Genomic DNA, 17918 nt, shown 5'->3' with positions numbered 1-17918 from the left:
TCATGGTAGGGAAGCAAAACAGTAAATGGCAGAGAAATACTGGTACATCTGCAAGATCACATCTTGAACCACAACCTTGAAGCTGAGAGTCTGCTCCCAGTGGTATGTATTCTGCAGCAAGGCTGGGTCACCTCGATCTGTACAAACAGTGGGACTCAGAAGAGAGTAAGGGTTCAAACACGTGAGACTATGTGGGCATTTCTCATTTTAACCACCACACTCATTATTATATATATCTGAAATCTGTTTTATAATAGTAATATAGTAATTTACAAACAGAGAATAAAAAACAGCCTTTTAAGATAATTTTACTTCTAGAGACTACTAGCAGAGTCTAATATAAGCACTTAATGTGATATGTAATCAATGAAAATGGCCATTCTAATTCTTGGATCTTTGATTAAATCATTGGAGTATAGGTATTAGTAAAATAGTATAAAATGAACTTGTTTTAAACTCCTAACAAAACTCTAATGGGCATGCTTTTTATAGCTCCTGCTATAAGTGTGTATTGCATTAGAGGCTTCTTGTTGAGTCAAATATAAAAATCTCAAGAAACTTTGGATGAACTGAGATATAAAGAAGTATGACTTTTACAGATCTCATTGATTTCCAGGCTTCATCACTAAATTCAAAAATGTTTCAAAGTAAGGCAGAGGAAGCTGAACCTTATAAACTGAAAATGGAGACGTTTGGTTGTTTGTTTTCTTGTATATTTTAAGGTATAGATCCTGGGAATTTGTGAAGTGACTGAGCAACATACATAGAATTGTAATAAAATTCCAAAACAAACAAAAAAAGAATCTGAGGAGGAGGGAAATTCTGTAGGAGGACCAGCAGTCTTAATTAATCTGGATCCCTGATATCTTTCAAACACTAGACCACCAAACAGACAGCTGATATGAGGCCCCCAACACAATACAGTAGAGGATTTCTGGGTCTGTGTTCATTCAGAGATGATGCACCTAACTCTCAAAAGACTGGAGGCCCCAGGGAGTTTAGAGGTCAGGTGGGGTGGGGGTGGGAACATCTAGGTGGAGACATGGTGGTGTGGGACATGCAACAGTCGGAGGGTGGATGAGGGAGGGGCGGGGAATGGAATATGGTGTGTAGAAAATGAATTACAAATAAAATTAAATTAAAAAAGAAAAGAAATACCATTGAGTTTTTCTCTTGCCTATCTACTGATGTTCATGGGCCTACACATTAGTGGTTTATTTACCTAGTCATGCTCCATTGGTGAGAATAAATTTTCCCTGAGAATTTCATGGCCTCTCACTATTTTCACATTGTTTAATTGTGTGTTTCTGTATTTGTTCCTATGTACTGCAGCAGGAAGCTTCTTTTTTTGACGGCTAGATGAGATACTGATCTGTGAGTATAGCAAAATTTCATCAGGAGCCATTCTGTTGCTACTTACCTCTAGCAGAACTGTAGTGTTTGGTGCTCTCCTTGGTCCATGGCCTATTTAGTCTCAGGTTCTTGAACGCATGAACAGTGTCAGGCATGGGTTCTGTTTCATGAAGTGGAACTTAAATCTGCAGAGATAGTAGTCGGTTACCCCCAAAACTTCTCTGCCAGTGTTGTGATAGTTTATCATGCATCAATTCACCATTGAAGGATTTTTGGCTGCGAGATATTTACCTTTCTCTTTGTCATGATTTCATAGTTATTAACACCTGAAAATATTTCATTGTATAAATTTATCACTATTTTAATCTCTTCATGCATTTTCAGACATATAGAGTATTCCAGTTGCTAGATGTTCAGCTATTACACATCTAGCATGGTCAAGTGTACAGTCTACCATGTTCCTACTCAGACTTACTGATGTACATGTGAGCACTAGATAAGTAGTTCTCAACCTGTGGGTAGTGACCCCTTTGGGGGTTGAATGCTTAAGACCTTTGGAAATATCTGATATGTATATTATAATTCATACCACTAGCAAAATTTCAGTTATGAAGTTTACAACAAAAATAATTTTAGGTTGAGGGTTACCACAAGCTGAGAATGATCTTAAAGGTGGCAGCATTAGGAAGGTTGAGAACTGCTGACCTAGATTCTAAATGCTTTATATGTCCTTCTTGGATAAACTTTTGTCTCACAATCTGGGGCAGAGCAGTGATAATCCCCTTTCTGCTGATGGCAGCGAGCCATCGAATAGCTGGACATATACAGAAAAAGTTTCATTTAGTACATTTCCATCACTTACTGGAAATGACTCTCCTTTACACCATATAGATCAGATCTAAACACAGTCTAGGAGGTGACATATCAAAAATATTCATTATTATTTTTAAATAGTTGACCATGGATAAAAGGATCATGGTTCCCTTGACAAGTCCCAATCCTGAAACTCAATATTTTCATCTGGCCAAAAGTAAGAGACACCTGTCAAGATTTCCACCAACAGTGTCAGTTTAAGTCTGAAGTATGGAGGAGCCTCATGTTTAGGGAGCTCTGAGAATCTCAGATACTTTCCATTTTCATAACTTTGCTTGGCTGGTCATATCCGTCTTTCGATGGAAATCATGAATGTAAGTTGTGATTCCTGCTCCTTCAGTGACCATGGGTGTTAAGATCACAGCATATGATACATTTCAGGAAGGTCTCAGGATTCTTCCAACAGGCAGAGACCTACACCAAGTCCCCAGGTTCAGTATGTGCTGGTTCAGGCAAAGGTGGAGCAGGCAGTGGGGGTGAGAGATGAGTCTGGATGCCTCAGATAGTCTGATGCAATGCTTTTAAGGACTTGAGGAAGGCATACTTAGACATCGAAATAGTCTGTGTTCATCCCTTGCAGGTATAAGTGGTGGTGATCAAAAGATCAGTAAAAATTTAGTAATTACTTTGGAGCTTTATGGAGAAGAAGAGCTTCTACTCATTTTGAAATAGTATTTTCAAAACCTACCAAATATTGGCAGTTAAATCTTGTCAGAGCTACTTCAGTGAGGCCCAACTCCCAGTGTTCCCTGGGACTGAATTCCTTTTGCTGACCACTAATAGGTGATGGTTTTTCTCTTCATGGGTTCACCTGGGTGCAGATAGCAAAGTAGTGGATAATTTGTTCAATGACAAACTTTCATCTGGTGATGTAGAAAGTACCTGTTTATAATTAACTATTTCAAACTGGTTAATCCCAGGTGTGTACTTTGATGGATTTGGGAGAGCAGGGATGGCCTCTCTGGTAGGATGGGGTGTCCATCTGGAAGAACCATCAGTCCTCTGTCTTGGTGTTCTGCTGTCTGATCCAATTGTCTTCCACACTGGTGTAGATGCTATAGTAGGTCTGGCTCAGGCAGGAGGTTGAGAATTGAAGGTGAGCCTAATGTTTGCAGTGGCCCCACTGGCCATGTGACTGCTATTTTTTTCATGTGGTTCCAGACAGTCTCTTGCCTCTTGCTTTAACTGAGATCCTTTTTTGGTGTCTTAGATAATGGATAATCGCATGTATTTCCTGCAGAGAAGTAGTTGTTTCTAGGGCAGGGGTCTCTTCTTTGTTTTTTATCTCTTTTCCTGAGGAAGCCAGCAGATCCTGCTCCTGGAACAAAGTACCATGAGCATGTGCAGTGGTGAAGACAAACTGGCTATGAAGAATAGGTGTTGACTGCATGATAATTTTACCATCATAGAGCCTGGGTTCTGCCTTTGGGCTGGTGTCCTTTGAGGCCTAGATTGGGCCCAGATTACATTGGTAAGTGTCATCACAACTGCCCTTTCATATGGGATCCCTTCTTGGACATAACTGCTTCCACTGGGAAGCATCCTGCCACACTGAGTTGAACAACAATTGGTGGCAGAAGGGAGGACAGTCTAGGGATATTGGGAACTTCAATATTAATTCTGTTAGTAGGGACTGTGCCCTTTCCCAGTTTCTTAGTATTTGTCTCTGCAGTTTTATATTCTTTTGATAAGGAGCAAGTCTCCAGGATGGATGGGTATGGAATTCTTAGGTCCATAGTGGCTTTTTTCTTACTGAAGATGATGGTGGCACTACATTTCTCCAACAAGACTCTACCATTCATGGGTGTGGACAAATTTTGCATAATAAGAAAAGCATCAATCATGAAGCTGGAGTGGCCAAGGGTTGCCCCACCCCCAGATTTTGAGGATTCACTAGGCACCTGGTACCACTAAGATGAACGGATGTGTGATGTAGAGGTGGGGATGATGGAAGAGCAGAACAGTGCTTGTGGTTTGGTGAGAGGCAGAGCTGGGGACTTGATGACTTGATGATGATGACAGGTATGAGAGAGGGCTGAGGACAACAATAGAATAGATTGCTGCCCAGTGTGTTCAAATGCAGCAACCTGGAGCCCATGCAGAGGCAGAACCTCTCTACACCAACATGCTTCAACATGCTGCCTAGATGCAGTCCTACATCTTTGGATTAGTTCACTTTGAAGGACCACCACGTGAATGTCTGCGATCTATGTCAAGGCCTGAAGCAATATTGGTCTGTGTGGGCCTTGTTTTCCCTCCAAGCTAGGGGCCATATGTATGTGAGTGGCTTGGACCACCATGAGTGAGGCTATGTGATGCTATGATAACATTCTGGTTTCTGATGTCACCAAGGGCTGGGTTTATGGTCTTACTCCAGCTAAGGTTTCTGTTAATATCCATGGCCTCTGTTTACCATTGAAGACCATTTGGATATCCATGGTCTATGTTACCACCTGAAGCCATGTTTATGGGCTATTACTAGAGGCCATGCTGATCTAAGTGGCCTGCACTGCCACCTGAGGCTATGGTGGTGTCTGGGCCGTGCTGCTGCTGAAGGCCATGTCTGGGTCCACAGTCCTATAGCAGCCAGGGTCTAGGTTGATGTCCATGGCCTGTGTTAACCACTGAAAGCCATCATGATGCCCATGGTCTGTGCTGTAGACATACAGATGTCCAAGGTCTGTGGTGCCACCAAAGGGTCATATTGAGGTGAGGGGCCTGTGCTGCCACTTGAGGCCATGTTGATGTTTGTGGTCCAGACTGACTCTGAGGGCCTTGTTAGGGTCCTTGGTCCTACTGCAGGCAGAGGCCATGTTAATGGTCTGTACTGTTTCCAGAAACCACATGCACACTCATGATCCAAGCTCCAGATAACTATAAAGAACATGAAAACTACTTTTGCAATGATATTGATGACTGAAGATGCACAATTGAGAAAGAGGGACATGGAAGGCTTACATGACAACGCTTGCCCTACCCGAGACTCCCTCCCAAAAGGAAGAGCCTAAAAAGGAAGGCATTAATGAGAACTCTTAAAAATTGTGATACAGATGCTGAAGTGTAGCTCTTCTCAATTGATGGCTTCTGGCCAGGGTACAGTTGGAGAAACTGTATGTTTATGAGTGAGACAAAAGGAGTCACAGTTACTGGGTACTTGTCTCCCAGGAAGTGAGTCAGAGACAAATGACTATTAGGTACCAAGATGGATGCCTAGCAAAAATAAGAGTTTCTTTAGCCATTACATCACTATGATAGGGAGTCCTAAATAATGTATTTATGAGATGTATGCATGTAGATGTGTATGTGACTGTATATTTAGTGTTTGGCTGATTATCAGTTGTTCTATAAGTTACATTCATGAGACTAATAACAGAAGAAGTGCACAGAACATGGCTTAAAGATGAATCAAACAGTGTGAAACAAACAAAATGGTTCACAGATGTTACTCATTATTGTTACCATAGCTGAATTAAAAATCTCCTAGGAGATCCCCTAGGGTCGCTTCTGTCCATGTCATCGAGAATGTTTCCAGAAAGAAACCACTGATGCAGGGATCCACTCTCTATGTGGGTAACATGATCCTAGGGCACTAGAAAGCATAAGCTAAAGGGAAAAGGAGAAAGCCTCCTTTTCTATGTCCCCCTCTTCTATGTGTTCTGGGCGGCCATGGTGTGAGGAAGCTTCTCTACTACATAAGCCGATCCCCAGGAGGTCCTGCTGCAATATAGGCCCAAACAGTCAAGTGGCCATGGATTGAAGCTTCTGGAACTGTTGCAGGAAATACTAAAAATTGTCACCATCCCAGGCTATCTATACTCAGGTACTCTCTGCCCACCGTCTCTCCACCTCTTGCCTAACCCCAGTTGGCTATCTTCCCAGCTCTGATTCACCTGCCTCAGAGCTGCTCATTCCTTTTCAGCCATCTACCCCCTGCAGCTAGTTGTCACAAATCCCCTTAACTCAGTAAATCAAAACTCTAGAAGATTATAATTAATCAGTCAGATTTATATATCAAGAAATTTCCAATTCACAAGATACCAACACAATAATTTCAGAGCCAATTGATAATAATAAAAGCTGACCACCTAGATAAGACAAATTGTCCTGTAATTATCCATCCCTTATAAGATATTCATAGCTAACTGTGGCTATTTAAAGCCACGCTGAATCTGGATCATCTTTCTCTTTCTCCATTTCTCTTCTTCTTCCTTCCCTTCTTCCTGTCCCTGTCCTGTCCTGCAACTCTTCATTCCAACTCCCTTTTCCTGTCCAATCAAAGGCTTCTTATTTTATTAATATTTAAAATAATTGGGGAAAAATTCTGCTACATGGAACCATGGGACATAATCAATATTTGGAAAAGGTATTGGGTCACAAGGATGAATTACTGTAACATATGTAGGACTACAGTAGAGCAGGAGGAGTGGGGGAACCTCACAGAAGAAGTGGGTAATGACCTTGGGGCCACAGAATGACAGCCGTGTCATCAGACCAGTGTTGACAGATGCATTTAGTGCAGAGATGAACCATACACCCATGGCTAGTACCCCACATAGCTTTGGACTCATCTTAGAGCTGTAATGCAGGGGAAAACAGCCACATAGCGGTCATAGGCCATGACCATGAACAGCAGCAGCTCAGAGGATCCAGACAACACAAGAAAGAAGAGCTGGGCCATGCATCCTTTGAAGGAGATGGTGTTTTCCTCAGTAGACCAACCAGTGCCTTGGGCAGCACAGAGGAGGTGCAAATAATATCCATGGTCACTAAGTTGCATAGGAAAAAGTACATGGGACTGTGGAGCCCAGTGCTGGAGGTGATCAAAGCAATGATCACCATGTTGCCCATTAAAGCCACTGTGTACAGTGACAGGAAGCAGCCGGTCAGGAACAGTCTTAGACTTGGGTGCTCTGAGAACCCTTGCAGCACAAACTCTGTCACTACTGTCTGGTTGGGACTGACTATCGTTGAATGGAGTATCCAGTTCTTGGAGGTGTGGATTTGATTGTGAGAAAATATTACACTTTATTAAGCCAAAGTCTGTTTTTGAAATGTGATCATTTCACAATTTTCTGCTCTCAGAAAGGCAAAGAGTAAATGTATTTGCATCTTCAAGCCTCTCATCCCCTATTTTCTTACCATACCTGTTGGTATTTTGTGTACAGTTGAATTTTCAACTAGGAATCTCTCCCTGTAGGTTTGGATCAACAAAGCTATATGCTCCTCTCCCATCCTTTTGTACATGTGAAATGAGTTTAGCATTCCTAGCTCAGTTCCAGCCTGTGCTTTTCTTCTACATCACCTGAAAGCACTATGCTTTCCTGACAGTGCTGGAAACAGTAGCCCTTCCTCCCACAGCTGGTATTCTCCATGCAATGGCAACATTGAAGGAACACACACTGAGATGACTCTTACACCATCCTTTATACCTGGCCTATTGAATCTAAGTCACTTTTTTCTCTAATATTTGGAAAAGTATTTCTCTTCTACCCACTGAAACTTGATAATTATTGTGTCTTTGGCTATGGAGGCATGTATATCCTGTTTCAACTTACTGTGATATGTGACTTGTCCTGTGGATGAAACTATCGTGACTCAACTCAACCCACTTACCCCACAGAGCATTTCTCAAAAACCCCAGCATAAAGAGAGATTGCATTTCTGTTTCTTTTCTGTCTCAACAAACCACAGTGATATCAAAGTGAACACACCCAGAAGTGAAATCATTGCCACAGTCTACAGATTTTCCTGTGTGCTTTCACTGGCATGCACAGAAACTTGTCACCACCTCCCCAGTGCTTTGAGATGTTGATTTTATAGAGCTCAGCTTGAAGCTCGATCCTCTGAGCCATCTTTTACCTTTACCCTATGCCCATGAAATATCCTCAGTATCTACCTGTTCTATATGACAAATATGTTCTTCCACATCCTCTCACCCCTCTCATTCAACTTACTCTCTAAGCTTGCAAGTATTGTTTTCCCAGGATTGTGAAGTATTCCCAATTTCTTTAAGTTTTTCATAATTTCTGGCTTCTTTTTGTTTTCAACATTTCCAGTTTTCTCCTTTATCACTCAAGAAGTATAGAGTGTGCACATTTAGATAATTAGTTTTGGGCCCTAAGTACAAATTCTCTGTCTCTCTCCAGTCCTTCAGCAAACCACATTCTATTGCTTGATACAGAAGTCTCATCTGACATCACCCATTCACTTTTTCTAAGGGTTTCATGAGTCCCTATGTAAAGATACTCTATCCCATATGTAAACATTTTTGTGGCTATTATTTGCAGTGTCAATTTTCTGGAAATAGTCTTTGATTTGCAGCTTTTTCAGTGCCCAAGATAAAAGGATATTTTCCTTCATGACTGAGCACATCCATGGCATATTAGCCAGTGTAGTGTGCTTCACTTACTGTATCCAGTGGTGCTCAGCACTTCCACAATTTGTCCTACACCCATCTCCTAAATTGCATTTTCTTTGGTCACATTTTATGTCCTGTATTGTTTCTGTAATGTGCCTCACAACCTATTTTCTCCTTATGCTGATCATACATGTTGAATTTTAAACATTATTTCTACCTCCATTCAAACTGGAGGTATTCAAATGAAGTATTTGCTGTCTTCAACCATAAGGACAGTGTTGGCTCTGACCTTATGTTCTATTGCACTAGAGAGCACAAATATACAGATTGATATTTCAAATTGATCCTCAGAAAAAAGAATTCAGATGTAAATTTCTTATATTGTCCTGGCATATTTTGAATCTGTCTAGCTAATCAAGCAAACCTGGATTTTGGACTATACTCCTGATAGTCCTGATAGTCTATGAGTGACACTCAGCACCTTCCCAGGAGAGCACTGATTAAGATCACCTCAGGCTGAGTTAAAGAAAAATATTAAAGAATAATTGAAATCCATTAAAATTTTTACCTTTGATTGATTTTTGTTACCAATAGCACATATAACAAAATGAGAAATAACAGATTTATAAATGACACCTCTAAAAAGCAATGACGGAGAAATGTAATCCATCAGGTGATTGAGGAGCCAGACTTATCTCCATGAACTTATGGATACATAATTTACCTCAAAGGAGTAAAAAATGTACACACTAGAGAAAAGAAAAACAAAACGTTTTTGACTAATGATCATGGTCAAACCTGTTGATTACACATAGAAGTATTATACTATCACTTGCTTTGTTAGAGTTAGGTGAGGCTATTTTATATTACTTGTGGCTATTGTAAAAACTGGCAGGAGGGTCTCTGTGAGTCGGGACTGTGGGGAGTGTTTAATAGAAAGAAAGAAAGAAAGAAAGAAAGAAAGAAAGAAAGAAAGAAGGAAGGAAGGAAGGAAGGAAGGAAGGAAGGAAGGAAGAAAGAAAGAAAGAGAAAGAAAGAAAGAAAGAAAGAAAGAAAGAAAGAAAGAAAGAAAGAAAGAAAGAAAGAAAGAAAGAAAGAAAGAATTATTTCCCTAATTCAATTCTTGGTCTGCTTATCTTTTATGTAATGGAAGGCTACTAATTTTTTTGAGTTAATTTTGTATCCATCCACTTTACTGAAGGAATTTATGAGCTGTAGGAGTTCTCTTTGGCTTCTTTCTTTCTAATTTGTATCCTTCTTGATCTCTTTTAGTTGTTTTATTGCTGTAGCTAGTACTTCAAGTATTGTATTAAATAGATGGGGAGAGAGTGGACAGACTTGCCTTGTCCCTGATTTTAGTGGAATTGTTTTAAGTTTCTCTCCATTTAATTTATTGTTGACTACTGGCTTGCTGTATACTGCTTTTATTATGTATAGGTATGTGCCTTGTATCCCTGATCTCTCTAAGTCTTATAACCTGAATGGGTGTTAGATTTTTGTCAAAAGGCCTTTTCAACATCTAATGAGATGATCATGTGTGTTTTTTCTTTCAATTTGTTTACATGTGAATTATGTTGATGATTTCCATATATTAAACCATCCCTGAATCTCTGGGATGAAGCCTACGTGATCATGCTGGATCATGCTTTTGATGTGTTTCTGGGTTAGGTTTGCAAGCACCCTGTTATTTTTAGAGACAGGAGCCTAGCATAACTGTCCTCCAAGAAGCTCTATCCTGAAGATGACTAAAACAGATGTTGATACTCACACCCAAACACTGGACAGAGGTTGGGGGACCCTTATGGAAGAGTTGGAGGAAAGTTCGAAGGCCCTGAAGGGGATGGGAACTCTACAGGGAGCTCAACAGAGTCAACTAACCTAACACTTGGGGCTCTCAGAGACTGAGGCACCAAACAAAGAGCATACACAGGCTGGACCTAGGCCCCTCACACATACGTAGCAGATGTGCAGCTTGGTCTTCATGTGAGTTCTCCCAATAATTGAAGTGGTACTCTCCCTAAAGCTGTTACCTGTCTGTGGAATATGCTCCCCTAACTGGGCTGCCTTGTCTGGTCTCAGTGGGAGAGCATGCACCTAGTCCTGCAGAGACTTTTTGTGCTGGGGTAGGGGGAAACTCACAGTGTACCTCCACCCTCACAGAGGAGAAGGGGAGGAGCAAGGGGAGAGGAACTCTCTGAGGGGAGACTGGGCAGGAGGCTTCAATTGGGACATAAAGTAAATAAATAAATAAATAAATAAATAAATTAAAAACAAACCAACAAATAATTACACTAAATACGTATCATTAATCTTTATAAAAGTAGACTTCAAGTGGATCAAGACTAAATGACCAAATGGGGTACATTTAAAGTACTATCTAGACATCAATATGATGTAAAGTACTATCTAGACATCAATATGATTTATTTAAATTTGTTATTTTCATCTCATAATTTGTGGGAATACTGTGGGAGAATGAATACGTCCTGTTATGACTATAGGGCAAATATAACAGAAATTAACAAACTCTTTGATCATGATTAGAAACTAGACATTCTGGTGTTTATACAATGGATCAGAAAACAAAAATCTTTCTATCATAATCTGTTTTCGGATCTCGGACTCAGCACTCATCATTAAACCCGAGATCCATTGAGAACCTAACCCTTCTGTATTTCTGTCCCTCTGTACTGATTTCAAAAAATGGGAACAAATGCCATTTTTAGAGAATTATCTTTTGCTTGTACTACCATTATTAACCTGTGAAAGTCTTCACTCACCTGTCTCTGTCCCAGTGAATTGAAGTGACAGATGGCTTCCACACAGTGACCACTGTGCTGAGCACTGACTTTCTCTCCTACAAGCTCCAAGTCTTAGTCCTTCTGAAGCTCTGTCTTCCTTTGTGTTGAGTATCAATTGACCTTCACAAATTCCTGTGATTTTTTGAGACCAGGGGCAGATGTTTGTCCTGGTACCTCTTGGGATAGAAATCCAACGAGAAATCTCTTAGGCTCAATTAAAGAAAACCTTTTGGCTTCATAAACCCCAAATCCCTGAAGACTGGTGTGGATGAGTGTGGTCAGTGGAATCTCATAGGTAGGAGCACTTCCTCCTCCACACTCCACACACATCTCCCAGAACCTCCTGGTATTCTCATGTTCTGTGCTGAAGGTCTCTCCATAGTATTAATTGAATCCTTTGAACTCGGCTGAGAGTACTTCATGTAAACTGGATATATGCAATGGATTTTTTCTAAGTATGTTCTCTTTCTATCCTTCCCTTCAAGCCTTCAATATATCTTCATGAATTAATATCCCTCCCAGATGCCCAGTCCATTCTGTTTGCTACATTTTAAATCCCTAAGAATATACACATAGGTAGCATTACACAGACAGAATAGGTATATTTGATGAATACAGATGAATTCGCACATATGCATTTAATACCTATTAATAAATAAAGCACAACCATGAATTTAGAGAAGAGTGGGGAAAATATATGGGAAGGTTTTGAGGTAGAAATGGAGGACAGAAACATTAGAATCAAAATGTAATCAGAAATTTTTGAAGAAAAATCTTTATTCAAAGTTTTATGTGTCATAAGATCTTTTATTAAGAGAAACCCAAATAAGAACAATTTAATTAAAATTTTAAATTGAAATATATTTTTTTCACACAATATATTTTGATCATGCTTTCCCCACTCCAAACTCCTCTCAGAATCTCCCGACCACCCAATTCTTGCCATTTCTTTCTTTCTACTTTTATAAAACAAACAAAGAAACAAACCAAGAATAAACAAAAAGAACAAATATGCACAACCAAAATATATAAAAACAGAAATTCAGAAACCATAATATAGAAGCAAAAGGTCAGTAACACACACACACACACACACACACACACACATACACAGACACACACACACACACACACACACACACACACACACACATACACACACACCCAAAGAAATATGAGAGTAAAACTCTAGAAATACCATTGAGTTTTCCTCTTCTCCACATCCTCTCCAAGATATGTTGTCACCTGATGTTGTGATCTTAGCCATTCTGACTGGTGCAATTGTCGGGTCCTTTTGATTTGCATTCATCTGATCACTAAGGACTCTGAACATGTCTTTAGGTGTTTCTCAGCCATTCGAGATTCCTCCATTGTGAATTCTTGGTTTAGTTCTATACTCCATTTTTTGATTGAGTTGTTTGTTTTTTTGGTGATTAAATTCTTGAGTTCTTTACATATTGTGGATATTAACCCGCTATCAGATATTGGGTTAGTGAAGATTTTTTCCTGATTTGTCTCCATTGTTGGTGGGATTGCAAACTGGTACAACCACTCTGGAAATCAATCTGGAGGTTCCTAAGAAATTGGGAATAAATCTACCTGAAGACTCAGCTATACCACTCTTTGGAATATACCCAAAAGATTCCCCACCATGCCATCGGGGCATGTGTTCCCCTATGTTCATAACAGCCTTATATGTGATATCCAGAAGCTAGAAACAACCCACATGTCCCATGATAGAAGAATGGATACAGAAAATGTGGTTCATCTACACAATGGAATACTACTTAGCTATTAAGAATGAGAACATCCGACTGACGCACCTTGGGCGTGGAGTCGCAGACACCTTCAAGGTCCCCACAGGACTCTCCACAGGATCTTAGGACCTCTGGTGAGTGGAACAAACTGCTGGTCCAATCCAATCATGTGGGACCTGAGACTGCATTAATTAGGGAAGCAGAAAACCAGGCCTGACCGGGGTCACAAGTCCCTTCCAGTCGGCACCAACACCAGCACCAGCAACCAGTTTGCAGACACCCCCAAGGTCCCCAGAGGACACTCCACGGAATCTTAGGAACTCTGGTGAGTGGAACACAATTTCTGAAGGGGGCAGGTTCGAACACCAGATATCTGGGCACCTTCCCTCCAAGAGGAGAGCTTGGCCTGCAGACCACTGAAACTCAGGAGAGAGCTAGTCTCCCAGGTCTTCTGATAGAGGCTAACATAATCACCTGAGGAACAAGCTCTAACCAGAGACAACTATAACATCTAACTCCAAAGATTACCAGATGGCAAAAAGCAAATGTAAGAATCTTATTAAAAGAAACCAAGACCACTCACCATCATCAGAACACAGCACTCCCACCCCACCCAGTCCTGGGCACCCCAACACACCCAAAAAGCTAGACCCGGATTTGAAAGCATATCTTATGATTGTGGTAGATGACATCAAGAAGGACATTAATAACTCATTTAAAGATATACAGGAGAACACAGCTAAACAGGTAGAAGACCTTAAAGAGGAAGCACAAAAATCCCTTAAAGAATTGCAGGAAAACATGACCAAACAGGTGATGGAATTGAATAAAACCATCCAAGACTTAAAAAGGGAAGTAGACACAATAAAGAAAACCCAAATTGAGGCAACACTGGAGATAGATACTCTAGGAAAGAAATCTGGAATCATAGATGCAAGCATCAGCAACAGAATACAAGAGATAGAAGAGAGAATCTCAGGTGCAGAAGATTCCATAAAGAACATTGGCACAACAATCAAAGAAAATACAAAATGCAAAAAGATCCTAACTCAAAACATTCAAGAAATCCAGGACACAATGAGAAGACCAAATCTACAGATAACAGGAATAGATGAGAATGAAGATTTTTCAAATAAAAGGGCCATCAAATATCTTCAACAAAATTATAGAAGAAAACTTCTCAAACCTAAGAAAGACATGCCCACGAACATACAAGAAGCCTACAGAATTCCAAATAGACAGGACTAGAAAAGAAATTCCTCCTGACACATAATAATCAGAACAGCAAATGCACTAAATAAAAAGAGAATATTAAAAGCAGTAAGGGAAAACGGTCAAGTAACATATAAAGGCAGGCCTATCAGAATGACACCAGACTTTTCACCAGAGACTATGAAAGCCAGAAGATCCTGTACAGATGGTATACAGACACTAAGAGAACACAAATGCCAGCCCAGACTACTATACCCAGCCAAACTCTCAATTACCGTAGATGGAGAAACCAAAGTATTCCACGACAAAACCAAATTCACACATTATCTTTCCATGAACCCAGCCCTTCAAACGATAATGAGAGAAAATAAACAATACAAGGATGGAAACCATGCCCTAGAAAAAGCAAGAAAGTAATCCCTCAACAAACCTATAATAAGAAAGTCACAAGAACAGAACGCCAACTTGTGAGGAGCCGCCCTCACAATCGCTGTTACAAGATGGTGCTGACATCTGTTGCTCGTAGTAAAGTGTGTGCGCAGGCATCAGGGTATCTTTCCAGTACCTGAACCCTGCCTCTCTCGTGGCATTAACTGACTAATAGTGGGCAGCCAATCCGGGTGGTGCACATCTCCAACCGTACTTCGCAGCCTATAAAAGGGAAGGGTTTTCTGCTCTCTGGGTCTCCTCTCCTGAAGCTGATCATCTATCTCTCGAGATGTAGTAAAGCTTTACTGCAGAAGGATCCGAGTGGCCTGCGTGCGTTTTCGCTGGCGAGAAGGTAGCGCAGGTCATCTGGTTCTGGAAACCCGGGATTAACATCATTGGCATTGAGGAGAACCCCTGGAGACGGGGTGGGTTCAGAACCGCAGGGAAAAGGTAAGTTCCGAAAGGTATGTCTGATCGTGAACCTCTTATCCCTTTTGATTTCAGTCTTAATCTAGATGCACCCTAAGAAGGGGCGGCAGAAGCTCTAGTCTTGGTTGCCCTGGCCTTTATTCCGTTTATTCTGTCCATCGAGGCTGGTGCTGAAATTCTTATTCTGTCCATCGAGGCTGATGCTGAAATTTTATTCTGTCCATTGAGGCTGGTGCTGAAATTTTTTTATGTCCATCGAGGCTGGTGCTGCTGTCCATCGAGCCTGGTGCTGAAATTTTTATTCTGTCCATTGAGGTTGGTACTGCTGTCCATCGAGGCTGGTGCTGAAATTTTTATTCTGTCCATCGAGGCTGGTGCTGAAATTCTTATTTTGTCCATCGAGGCTGGTGTTGAAATTTGAGGTGTGGTCAGTCCGATGGTAGATAAGCAGCAGCACCGAGGTATCTTGAAAGCCTTCCGTAGATAAGGGAGCAGAGCACCGTGTTTACTTTCACTTTGCTTAAGGAGTACCATAAGTCAGGCGTAGATCACTCATAGGCACTCACTCTATCATGGGCTCCTCACAGTCAGTGATCACCACATTATAGGCAGTGCTAAAGCAGCGTGATCTGCAGGTCACCTCCCATATGCTGCAAGAATTTTGTTAAGGAAGTGGATCGCGTTGCTCCCTGGTATGCCTGTTTGGGATCTCTAACTGTTGCCTCATGGAATAAGCTAGGAAGGGACCTGGACCATAAGTATGAATAGGGAGACTTACGCCTGGACACCAAGGCAATTTGGAAGCTGATAAAAAACTGTCTAGAGGATGAAACTTACCGACCCACCATTGTGGAGGGACAGGGAACACTAGAAGAGGTTCAGGACAGTATGTCAGAAACGGAACGGAGTGAGAGAATAGGAGCTCGAAAAAAGAAAGACATGCCTAAAAAAAAGGGACCTCCCCGGGATTCAGAAGGAAGGGGAGAGAGAAAGAAGGGCAGTGTAACTGAGCCCTCTACTAAGAAAAAGCCTTATACTAATTTTTATCCTATCCATGACTTGGAGGCCTTAGAGATAGATAGTTCAGGGTCCGAAATCTAGACCCCAGTAAGGAGGCTGAATTAGAGGAGGAGGCAGCAAAATATAAAGAAAAAAGATATAACCCTGATCGATGGTCACGATCAGGAAGTAATAAAAAGGGTAGCATACCAGCTACTGTGTCCATAGCGCCACCGCTTTATGAATTGTGGTATAGTGCTAACTCTTTTTTTCCTCAGGAAAAGTTAAAAAAGATACAGATGGCATTTCCAGTCTTTCATACTGGGGAGGCAGGGCGTATGCATGCCCCAGTGGACTATAAACAACTTAAAGAACTTGCTGAATCTGTCCTTAATTATGGGGTCAGTGCCAATTTTACTCTGGTTCAGGTCGAGAGATTCGCCAATATGGCCATGACCCCATCAGATTGGCAAATGATAGCAAAGGCTACACTCCCTAATATGGGACAATATATGGAAACAGAAAGGGGGAGTCGACGAGGCTCTGCCCTTAACATCGATTGGCCGTCTCTATGGCACTCTTTAGTCTTAATTTTTTGAATCTTGATGAACAAGGCTGCACTGCGGCTGATCGTCACTGTTCAGAATCAAACAGACCTAGAGAAATGATCAAATGGAAAGATGTCTTAACCAGAAAATGGAGGGGCCCGGATCCTATTTTAATAAGATCCAGGGGAGCTATTTGTGTTTTTCCACAGGAAGAAGACAATCCTCTTTGGGTTCCAGAACGCCTCACCCGAAGGATCTCCCCTTTAGAAGACGTGGACAAAAGAGGGAACACTGAAACAACGATGGATACTGACCCTTCTACTGGAGATCCTGGTTCCTAGTATATCGGGGAAATTGCGTTGGGGTATTATGTCCACCTTTCCCCCGCCCATGCCCGTCATGCACACTGCACAAGTGTTTCATGCACAGTGCACAAGTGTTTCCACGTTTCTTTACTACTGATAGGGAGCTGGGACTTTCCTTTTTACCATTAGATGGGCAAATTCAGGCTCTGATGGAAAATAGAACTTTTCCCTCAAAGGAAGCCTGTGCTTTGTGATGATCTCTGACTTGAAAGACCAAAGCCAGTGTATATCCTTATAGAGTGTTTGGCCCCCTTTCTGTGGGTGGTAAGTAAAAAAAAGTTTAAATAGTAATCAATTAGAGTTAGATTACTTGCTTAATGAATGTTTCTATGCCCTGTGTTGGGATGCTACTAAGTATCCCTTTGCTTAGGTTACTCGCATGTCTAAATTTGTTCCAGTTCCTGTGGAAGCCCCTGGCAGTTTAAGCTTATTTAAAGAAAAGAGAGATTTTGGAATCTCTGCTATTATAGTTGGCTTGGTAGCAACAGCAGCAATAGCTGCCTCTATCACTACTTTGGCCCTTGCCTTGTCTGCTACGGTTCAGACAACGCAAACCATCAATGACCTTTCAGCAAGAGTGACATCGGCCCTGGACAGGCAGGCCACGGCCAACTCCCAGATATAGGGAGGCCTCATGTTGGTAAACCAACGGATTGATCTGGTCCAAGAGCAGGTGGATGTCCTGTGGCAAATGGCTCAGCTGGGTTGCGAACATAAGCTGCCTAGCCTCTGTATCATCTCAATTCAATTTGAGAATTTTACAAGAGCAGCTAACCTGTCAAAGGCTTTGTCTC

At 41.3% G+C, this 17918-nt stretch overlaps 1 pseudogene; it reads right to left on the bottom strand.

The window, feature by feature from the left end:
* Positions 1 to 17151, bottom strand: LOC110298085 (olfactory receptor 13A1-like; annotated as a pseudogene).
* Between the last annotated feature and the right edge of the window lie 767 nt (positions 17152 to 17918).

Source organism: Mus caroli, unplaced genomic scaffold, assembly GCF_978045245.1.
Source record: "Mus caroli unplaced genomic scaffold, Mus_caroli_1 scaffold_8, whole genome shotgun sequence".
Classification (NCBI taxonomy): Eukaryota; Metazoa; Chordata; class Mammalia; order Rodentia; family Muridae; genus Mus; species Mus caroli.
The sequence above is the reverse complement of the archived record's forward strand: the minus strand, read 5'-3'. Positions and strand labels throughout refer to the sequence as shown.